The sequence below is a fragment of the Mandrillus leucophaeus genome, unplaced genomic scaffold, assembly GCF_000951045.1.
Source record: "Mandrillus leucophaeus isolate KB7577 unplaced genomic scaffold, Mleu.le_1.0 Scaffold1503, whole genome shotgun sequence".
NCBI classification, from domain to species: domain Eukaryota; kingdom Metazoa; phylum Chordata; class Mammalia; order Primates; family Cercopithecidae; genus Mandrillus; species Mandrillus leucophaeus.
In genome coordinates, this window is record NW_012101481.1 from 571,683 (window position 1) to 580,942 (window position 9,260).

Below are 9,260 nucleotides of genomic sequence, written 5' to 3' on the forward strand. Positions count from 1 at the left end.
GTCACAATACATGGGGGTGGTTAACCTTGTGATACTGAAATGACTCATCAGAGTCCCTGACTTTACTACTATTGGTTTCCTTAGTTTCAATCTCCAGTCACTGTGTTAATGCTGCTAGTGTTCCTAAAAGTGCCCAATATGTGTCAGCTGCACAGGTTCTTGATTTGCTGTAAGGGCATTTTTTTTTTTTTTTTTTTTTTTGAGATGGAGTCTAGCTCTGTCACCAGGTTGTGGTGCAGTGGCCCGATCTCTACTCACTGCAACCTCTGCCTCCCGGATTCAAGCAATTCTACTGCCTCAGCCTCCTGAGTAGCTGGGATTACAGGCGCACACCACCACACCCAGATAATTTTTGTATTTTTAGTAGAGATGGGGTTTCACCATGTTGGCCAGGGTGGTCTTGATCTTCTGATCTTACGACCCGCCCACCTCGGCCTCCCAGTGTTGGGATTACAGGCGTGAGCCTGTCCAAATTTTTATTTTAAGAGCCTTTGACTTCCCTTGGCAGCTAAAGAAACTGTGGAAGCTTCTTCTTTACTCCACAGCCTATGGATGCAAGCTATGGATTTAAACAATAACAAGAAAAAGATGCTAAAATAATGTTAAGAATAGAATGTTTAACTCAATCTGGAGTTTCAAAGTCTAGATAGGAAGACAGGTCACTCTGCATGGTTGAGGTAGAAAGGAACTTAATATGGGAAATTAAAAGCTTAAACAACTGTGGGATGAATTGGAGTCATGCTGGTCAGGAAATCTGGAGAAGCTAGAATCCAGGAAGCTGTGCAGAATTGGATAATTCTCAAGAAGATGCATGGAAGGAAACCACCGGAAACTTTCTGCATCTACTGACACCTACTCCCTGATGGCTGCTGCTGAGAATAAGAACTTCTTCTTCTCTTTTGCCTTTAAAATACCATACCAACACTTCTTAAAAGAATCCAACCCTGAACGCTCCTGGCAAAAATCTAGAAAATGTGGTCCAAGGCTAGCTTCTCTCATGCAGGGAAGAACATAAAAGGAAGGAGAGGATAATGCTGAGTTGATATTAAATAACCCAGCATATTGGGGGATCCAGGAAGACTTCCTAAAGAATATGACACCAGAGACTGAGTTTTGAAAAATCAAAGTTGGCCAATCCTTGGCCTTGGTCAATGATTCATCAAGAGAGTTTCCCTTTCTAGACTGCAAGAACCTGAATTAGGGAAGTAGAGCCTTCCCAAGAAGCATTCATCTTATGCAACCAAATGAAGAGGTATCCATAAATAGCCTGACTTGCTCACCATTCTGTGTTCAAAATGGATAACTGAGAGCAATCTTTCTTTCCTAGAGAAAGAAAGATAGGCTTTACAGTTATTAAAACCAAGTAGCCCTTCACATTAGAAATATACGTGAGGAAGGATTTTTCTCCCAACGTATTTCCTAAGCAATGTGGAATTGTTGTGCCAAGAGATTGTGCAAGTGTGGGAAAATTGACCAACTACATGGTTGTTGGGCAATGCACAGAAGTCAGATCCTAGCATCCCTCCCGTGATATTATTCTTTATCTCCTTTGTTGCCCCCTCCCCTTCTTTTCAGAGACACACCAGGAATCTCCAAATAACCATCCCACTGGCAATTGATCCTTCATCTTTCCCTCAAGATTTACATTGACAGAAATCTCACAGTGCTGTGAAGGTAAAGGTGAAGCATCAATTAAGCACCTACCATGTCTCTTGCTACGTTCGATGCTTTGTGTGCCTGATTCAGTTAAATCTTCTAAGGGACCTTTGAGATAAGATCGTTATCTGCACTTTCCAGACAAGGAGGCAGAGGCAAAGAAAGATAGACTAATAATGCTGAGGTCACACATCTACTACTTTGCTCCATAGAAAATGGGGAGTAGGGAGACCCCACTTCTCTACTATAAATGAATCCTGAATTCATTGGGGGCAATCGTGGGTCACATAGAGGTCATAACACTCTCAGAGCTTTGCAAAACCATGGAGAGCCTTAAATCCATCTCTTGGAACTTCTCTTCTTCCCTCCTTTACCCTAGAAAATGTGAGACAGTGAGGTCACACCACGGCCAGAACAGTAGCCACCTTGGAGTTCCCCACAGACCCCAACTTCCCTCTGTGCCATTTTCCCAAAGACACAAAACCAAAAACCAAACACAAATGGCTCCTTAGAGACTAGAAGTTAATCTAATATTGGTAGATTTTCAAATTTTCAGATCAAATTCACCTTTGGGTGTTTTATTTCTTGTAAATTCTTGTGTTTTTCACCTTCCACCATTTCTTTATTAGCCAAGTACATACTAACTTGTGTTAGAAAAATCAAAAATATAGGAGCTGGGCACAGCAGCTCACGCCTGTAATCCCAGCACTTTGGGAGGCTGAGGCAGGTGGATCACTTAAGGTCAAAAGTTTGAAACCAGCCTGGCCAACATGGTGAGACTCCGTCTCTACTAAAAATATGAAAAGTAGCCGGGCATGATGGTGCACACTTACAATATCAGCTACTTTGAAGGCTGAGACATGAGAATCACTTGAACTAGGGAGACAGAGGTTGCAGCGAGCCAAGATCGTGCCACTGCATTCCACCCTGGGCAACAAAGAGAGACTCTATCTCAAAAAACAAAAAAAGAAAGAAAGAAAAAGAAAGAAAGAAACATTAAAAATATAGATAGGCCTGGATGAAAATAAAATACATAAACACATTGCAAATATAAAAATACTTAGGTATTCTGTAACACATGAGTTCAGCACTTTATTTTTCTTCTCCACATTCCATTTTGTGTATTTCCCAGTCTTTGTCAATAATTCTTTGAAGTCTTGGGACCTAGATTGTTATTGTGACATTATTTTAAATGTTATAAACGTTTTGTGTGCTGAATGGATTTCAGGCTTTATTTCAGTTTTAGAGCCTTAATAGTGACATTTAGACTTATCTCTTCTTTAATTGTTATCACTGCTTATTGCTAGTCCTTCTATATGGTAACCATCTAGTTCGGAGTCCTTAATTGTGTTTTACTACTCAGTCTGCAGTATGTCTTAAAAAATGTACAAGAAGAGTTTATAGATAATATATTTTGTCTCTTTTCCATATCCAGTGATATCATTCTCTTCCCTGGGTATGTGAATGCTAACTGGAATATATACGTAATATTCTTAGTGCATATCCTTGTCTTCCTCAAACTCTGTAGATGCTACCAAATTGTCTTCTGGCATTTAATGTGCTAGGAAGAAGACTAAGACCAGGCTAATTTTTCTCTTCAGAAACTACCCATAGTTTTATGTCTGGATATTTATTGGGTTTTGTGTTTGTCTCAGTAGGCTGGAAGTTTCACCAAGCTACATAGATGGGAGGCTCTTATCGTTGAGTTTTCCTAAGTTGGGGTCAGCTCTTTCTATCTGCCATGACCTTGCTTTGTTTTAGCTCAGAAATTGTTGTTTTTTTCATTCTTTCCACTCTTTGTCCCCTTTTTTCTCAATTCTGTAAGATTTTCTCACCTATGTTCTCCACAGCAGTGACGCACCTTCAGGGAGCAACAATACTGCCCCTTTTTGCCTCTCACACGGATTTAATTCCAGCCAATGATGCGTATTCTTCTTACTTTAGCCCATCACTATTCCCTGACGTAAGCCATGTTTTGCTTTTATTTCCCTCCAGGTCTTGCCTTCAGACTTCTGCTTCAATTTCAGAGAGACCGAGGCTTCATGCAGTTTCTGAGCATGCCGCGCAGTTGTCTAAAATAATCATCTAGATTTTGTGGAAAATCATTTTCAAGATTGCTCTGCCTTCCTGAAGTTATTCCCTCCCCCACTCATCCCTCAACACACATGTCTTTTTTTATGCATCATTTTTCACTGGCCCCTTGGTGTTGTTGCTGCTGATAATATTGTTTGTTTTACTCATCCTCGGATAGGTCAAGGTCAATTTGCCAGTATTTATTAATGCCAGGAAATGATTTGCACGGTGCATTGCCCTCTTGGTCAAATTCTCATCTCAAATCCATGATTTGTGTTCAGACTCCAGTCTAGCTCTACTCAATAACCAGCTTTCACCTGTGATGCTTCTGCCTTGAATATGGTACCCCTTCCTCGCCCTCAGCCCAGCTTCTGGACTTAGAGATAATGCAAGATGGGACCAGCCCAAGGCCCAGCATGCAGAGCTAGTCCCAGTGGTGCAAGTCTTCATGTCTTGACAGCTGTCTCCAGAGCTTTGTCATTATTTCCTGCCTCCCCGTGGTCACTTTAATTGTCCCCTGATTCCTGCCCAGCAATTTGCTGTGATTTGCAGAATCTGCCTGGATTGGTGGAAATGGGAAAAAGGGAGCTTGAGGAAAGATAAAGAATAATGTTTAAGAGACTAGCACCTGAGGAAGGGAAATAAGTGATTGCTTCATTTCAAGTTGATGCAAAGTTTAGGGCTGAGTCTAGGTTCAGGGAGTGGGCAAAAGCAAAGCTTCTTCTTACTTGTTCAGAGGAATTTTTCTCACAAAGGGAAGCAAGGGTATGCCACATTCTGGAGCCAAGGTAGGTCTTTCTCAATCCAGATCCATCTACCCTGTCATTACTACCAATCGTTCCAGATTCTATCATTAGGCTGTACTCTTGGTCTTCATTTCCTTTCTCACCCATAGTTTTAACAGTTTTAACCAGAAAAACTGTGGGGTTCAGCTTTGGAAGGCCCCAGGCAGCTGCCATTTTGAACCAAAAGTCAGTAGGCAGCTTACTTTAAACTTTCCAATTTCCAAGCAGCTATTATCTCAAAAAGTCAGAAAGAAAACATCCAAACATCTAAACCCCATGGTGGCCTGTCCCTCTCTCTTCTACTCAGTCTGGTAGAAAACTTGTTCATAAAGCAAGAGAAAAAGATGACAAAGTATTATTATTATTATTTCCATTTTAGTAATTCTTCTTCAGAGAATCTTTCAAACTGCCAGTTTAGTTTTCACTCAACATCTCAGCCTCTGCAGATTGTCTCACCAGTGGCCTCTCCACTACTCTACAGATTACCTCAGGTCAAATCTGTGAAGTCCCATTTCTCAGGGACAGCCATGCACCTTCCTGAGTCAGCCTTTGTCCTTCTCACTGGGAGGCCAAGGTGGTCTTTGCTTTGCAGGGTGGCTGAACTGGAGCCCTGTACTTACAGTCTTGGAAGGAGTTACCTCAAACCTTCTGATCTTTACTTGTCAGTTTTAGACTTCCTTCTCATCTTTCATCCCCTTCAAGGATAATTATCCTGCCCATCTCCCAGACCTCCACCCAGTTTATGGGCCGATTTTCATTGAGTCTACACCAGGCAAAAAGATACAAAATGCAAACCAAGAGAAAGACTAATTTGAAAAGAAACTAACATGATTAGGGTGTATTCATGTTAAGAACAGCATGACAATGAAAATCAAAGACTCAGGACTCCCCAGGTTCAAACTCCAGCTCTGTCGCTTAGCACCTGTATATATTTGAGCAAGTTATTGGACCTCTCTGTGCTTTATTTCCTCATCTGTAGAATAGGACAATCAGAGTCTCTACCTTGTAGAGTTGTGTGAAGATTAAGTAAGTTAATATCTTCAAAATTCTTTGAGAAATAAATGTCCAAGGTCTGTTAGCTATTAACATCACCTACCACATGGAAAGTTCTTTCGGTCATATTATTGTAGGCATTTCATCTACTTATCTGTTCTTCTCTCCAGGAGTATTTACTCTGCATATTCCAGGCGTATTTCCTCCACATAAGAGGAATAATAGGATACAAAGTCAGAGTGTGGTAACTAGATGCACAAGCACATCACTATCACCACTCCTCCCAAGAGAGAGCAGGATTACTCAACTAAACTTGGTAGCTCAGCATAGTGAGTGTATAACCAAGCCTGAGGTCTGAAGTGAAGAAAACACCATGTCCTAGAAAGGTCAGTTCTCTGTGGCAGTCGCTGAGCCCACTCATCCATCCCTTTACCTAGACAAGAATGTTCAATTGCCTCTCCCACATAGGGACAGACTGAGAAATAGAGGTGATGTGACCAGCTCCTAGATGGAGACCTGGTCTGCTTACACATGGTGGCAAGATGTGAGAAAGAGAGTTCACCCTGAATGGGCCACACTCTGACAACCAATGCCTTCCTTGAGGGCAAACTGGAAGCATTTCCTCGAATAAACATGTTTTCCCCTCCTCAGTAATTTCTCCATAGCCTCCCCATAGCTCTGCCAAATAGACATGCTTACCCACACATTCAGGTTAAGCATACTGAGGTTCTGAGATTCAGGTGTAGAACCAAGATGACAATCAGGTGGTTCCCAGCCAATGTCCACGCTGTTTTCACCATACCCCACAGGAGTGATGTGTGCATGCGAAGGTGAGAACTTATCAAGTCTCTTCATTCAGTTGCTGAGCCAATTGCAGAAAAAGAATTCATGAAGAACCTGGAAATGTTATTTGAGCTTGAGTCAGAGTCTTCTTAGGGTGTCTATCAGAGTAGGTCCTTCAGGTCCCCTTTGCTTAAGTACATTCCTCTCTTGTTCTCTACTAGTGTGTTAAATAAAATATGTTCAAATACCCAAATGCAAGACTCAGAGAAAGTTTTCTCAGATCTCACTGGGCCTTATGTTTCCCAAATCTAAAAGGGAGTAGACTTTGTAGGATGTTGAGGGGACTACAACCAATGTACAGGCTTTTGGACATACCTTGAATGCTCACTTGTGAAATGATATATATTAAATAATGTCGTCTTTCTGATATTTCCTGATATTTCTAGACTCTCTCTCATCTTCTCTCATTCTGGCATTTAGACATAGTGGCATTGGGTGATTCAGGGAAGGGTAATAGTAACAGAAGAGTAAAAGCCTTTCAGTCTTCAAAAGTTTAAATATTGATTCCAGACAGAGAATACATAATAGGTCACAAATAAGCTGTTTCCTGTCTCCCCAGATTAAATGAAGAGTTCATAGCATGAAATAATGGAGTAAAGAAAATCCTTGGAAATGAACTCTATGTCTTGTCACCTGAGTGCCAGGTAAAGATGGGGGTGGGGTTGAAGACTGACAGAATCCCCATAAAGTTGCGGTTTCTACAACAGAGGGGACCTGATATGGTTTGACTGTGTCCCCACCAAATCTCATCTTGAATTGTAATTCCCATCACATCATGAGAGGGACCAGGTGGAGATAACTGAATCAAGAGAGCGTTTTTTCCCATCGTGTTCTCATGATAGTGAGTTAGTTCTCATGAGATTTGACGGTTTTATAAGGGGCTTCCCCCTTCACTGGACCCCCATTCTCTCTCCTGTGGCCCTGTGAAGAGGTATCTTTTGCCATGATTGTAATTTTCCTGAGGCCTCCCAGCCATGCGGAACTGTGAGTCGATTAAACCTCTTTTCTTTGTAAATTACCCAGTCTCTGGTATTTCTTCATAGCAGCATGAGAATGGACTAATACAGAGCCTGTACCTTCTTTGCCAGATAGGACTTGAGAAAGTGGCGAGTTCTCAAGTACTCAGCATGGTGTGCAAGCCGAGTAAGTATTTACTATGCAGCCAAAGCAGCTAAGAGCCAGTGAACCTGAAAGAGCCCTGTGAGATAAAGAAGGGGCATGAAGCAGACACTCATTTGGCACAGAAAAGGGAGGCCACATAAGAACAAGCATGGCTTAGTTGATACCACCAAAGAGAAATGATGATCCAGAACAGATTCCTTTATTCCCTTCTCTCAAAATTTCAACAACAGGTGATTCCCCTACCTTTAAACAAAAACCTGGACAGATCACAGAGGTACAGAGAAGAGATCTCAAATTCACTGAGATCAAATTTCTAGCACCAGGGAGCAGAGGCCTACTATACTTGCTATAGATGGTAAGGTCTAGTATAAAAGAGAAAGGAAGTCACATATCTTTTATAAATGTTGTAGCCTGAGTTTTATACCCACTGCACTGCTGTTTTAGTATCTGTAGAATCTAGTTCAAGAAGACCCATAATTTAATGCAAATAATGGATAAAACTGAACGAAAAGAAATGGGATCATAGCTTCTTCCTCCCCTGGTACCTACTAAAATAAACACAAATTAGAGACGGGTGCAGTGGTTCATGCTTGTAATCCCAGCACTTTGGGAGGCCAAGGCAGGTAGGTCACCTGAGGTCAGGAGTTCGAAACCAGCCTGGCCACCATTATGAAACCCCGTTTCTACTAAAAATACAAAAAGGAGCCAGGCATGATGGTGTGCGCCTATAATCCCAGCTACTTGGGAGGCTGAGGCACGAGAATTGCTTGAATCTGGGAGGCGGAGGTTGTGGTGAGCCAAGACTGTGCCACTGCACGGCAGTCTGGATGACAGAGCGAGACTCCATTTAAAAATACATACATACATACATACACACAAATTAGAAAAGAACAACAAGCCAAAAATTCACCAGAAACTGTTTAATAAGAAAAGACACTACAACCTTATCCAACAAACTTCAAAAACAGCAAATCAGAAAAGAAACAAGATTCTGGTCCACCAGAAACTAAAGCCATGATCAATTTCTCAAAGATACAGTTAGGAAAAGAACATGTAGGAACAGTGAACATGCACAAATAGACAGTGAAGGCAAAGGCCAAGAATGAACATTTGAGGCAAGAAGTCCCATATAACATTCGCTTATTCATCCATCCATTCATTCAGCAAATAATTGAGTGCTTACTCTATGTCAAGCACCATTCCAGGCACTTGAAGATAACAGGGAACAAAGCAGAAAAAAAGCTGCTGTCCTATATTTTCATGGTGGTTGAGGGAAGAAGCAAATGATTTTTTAAAAAAGAAAGACAGTAAAAGATAAAATGTTTCTGATGATGTTAAGTGCCTTGAAGAAAAATTACAGAGATGGGCTGGGCGCAGTGGCTCACGTCTATAATCCCAGCACTTTGAGAGGCCGAGGTGGGCAGATCACAAGGTCAGGAGTTCGAGACCAGCCTGGCTAACATGGTGAAACCCCGTCTCTATTAAAAAATACAAAAAATCAGCCGGGCATGGTAGCAGGTGCCTGTAATCCCAGCTACTCGGGTGGTTGAGGCAGGAGAATCGCTTAAACTCGGGAGACGGAAGTTGCAGTCAGCCGATAGCAAGCCACTGCACTCTAGCCTAGGCAACAGATAGAGACTCCATCTAGAAAGAAAGAAAGAGAGAGAGAGAGAGAGAGAGAGAGAGACAGAAAGAAAGAAAGAAAGAAAGAAAGAAAGAAAGAAAGAAAGAAAGAAAGAAAGAAAGAAAGAAAGAAAGAAAGAAAGAAAGAGAAAGAAAGAAAGAAAG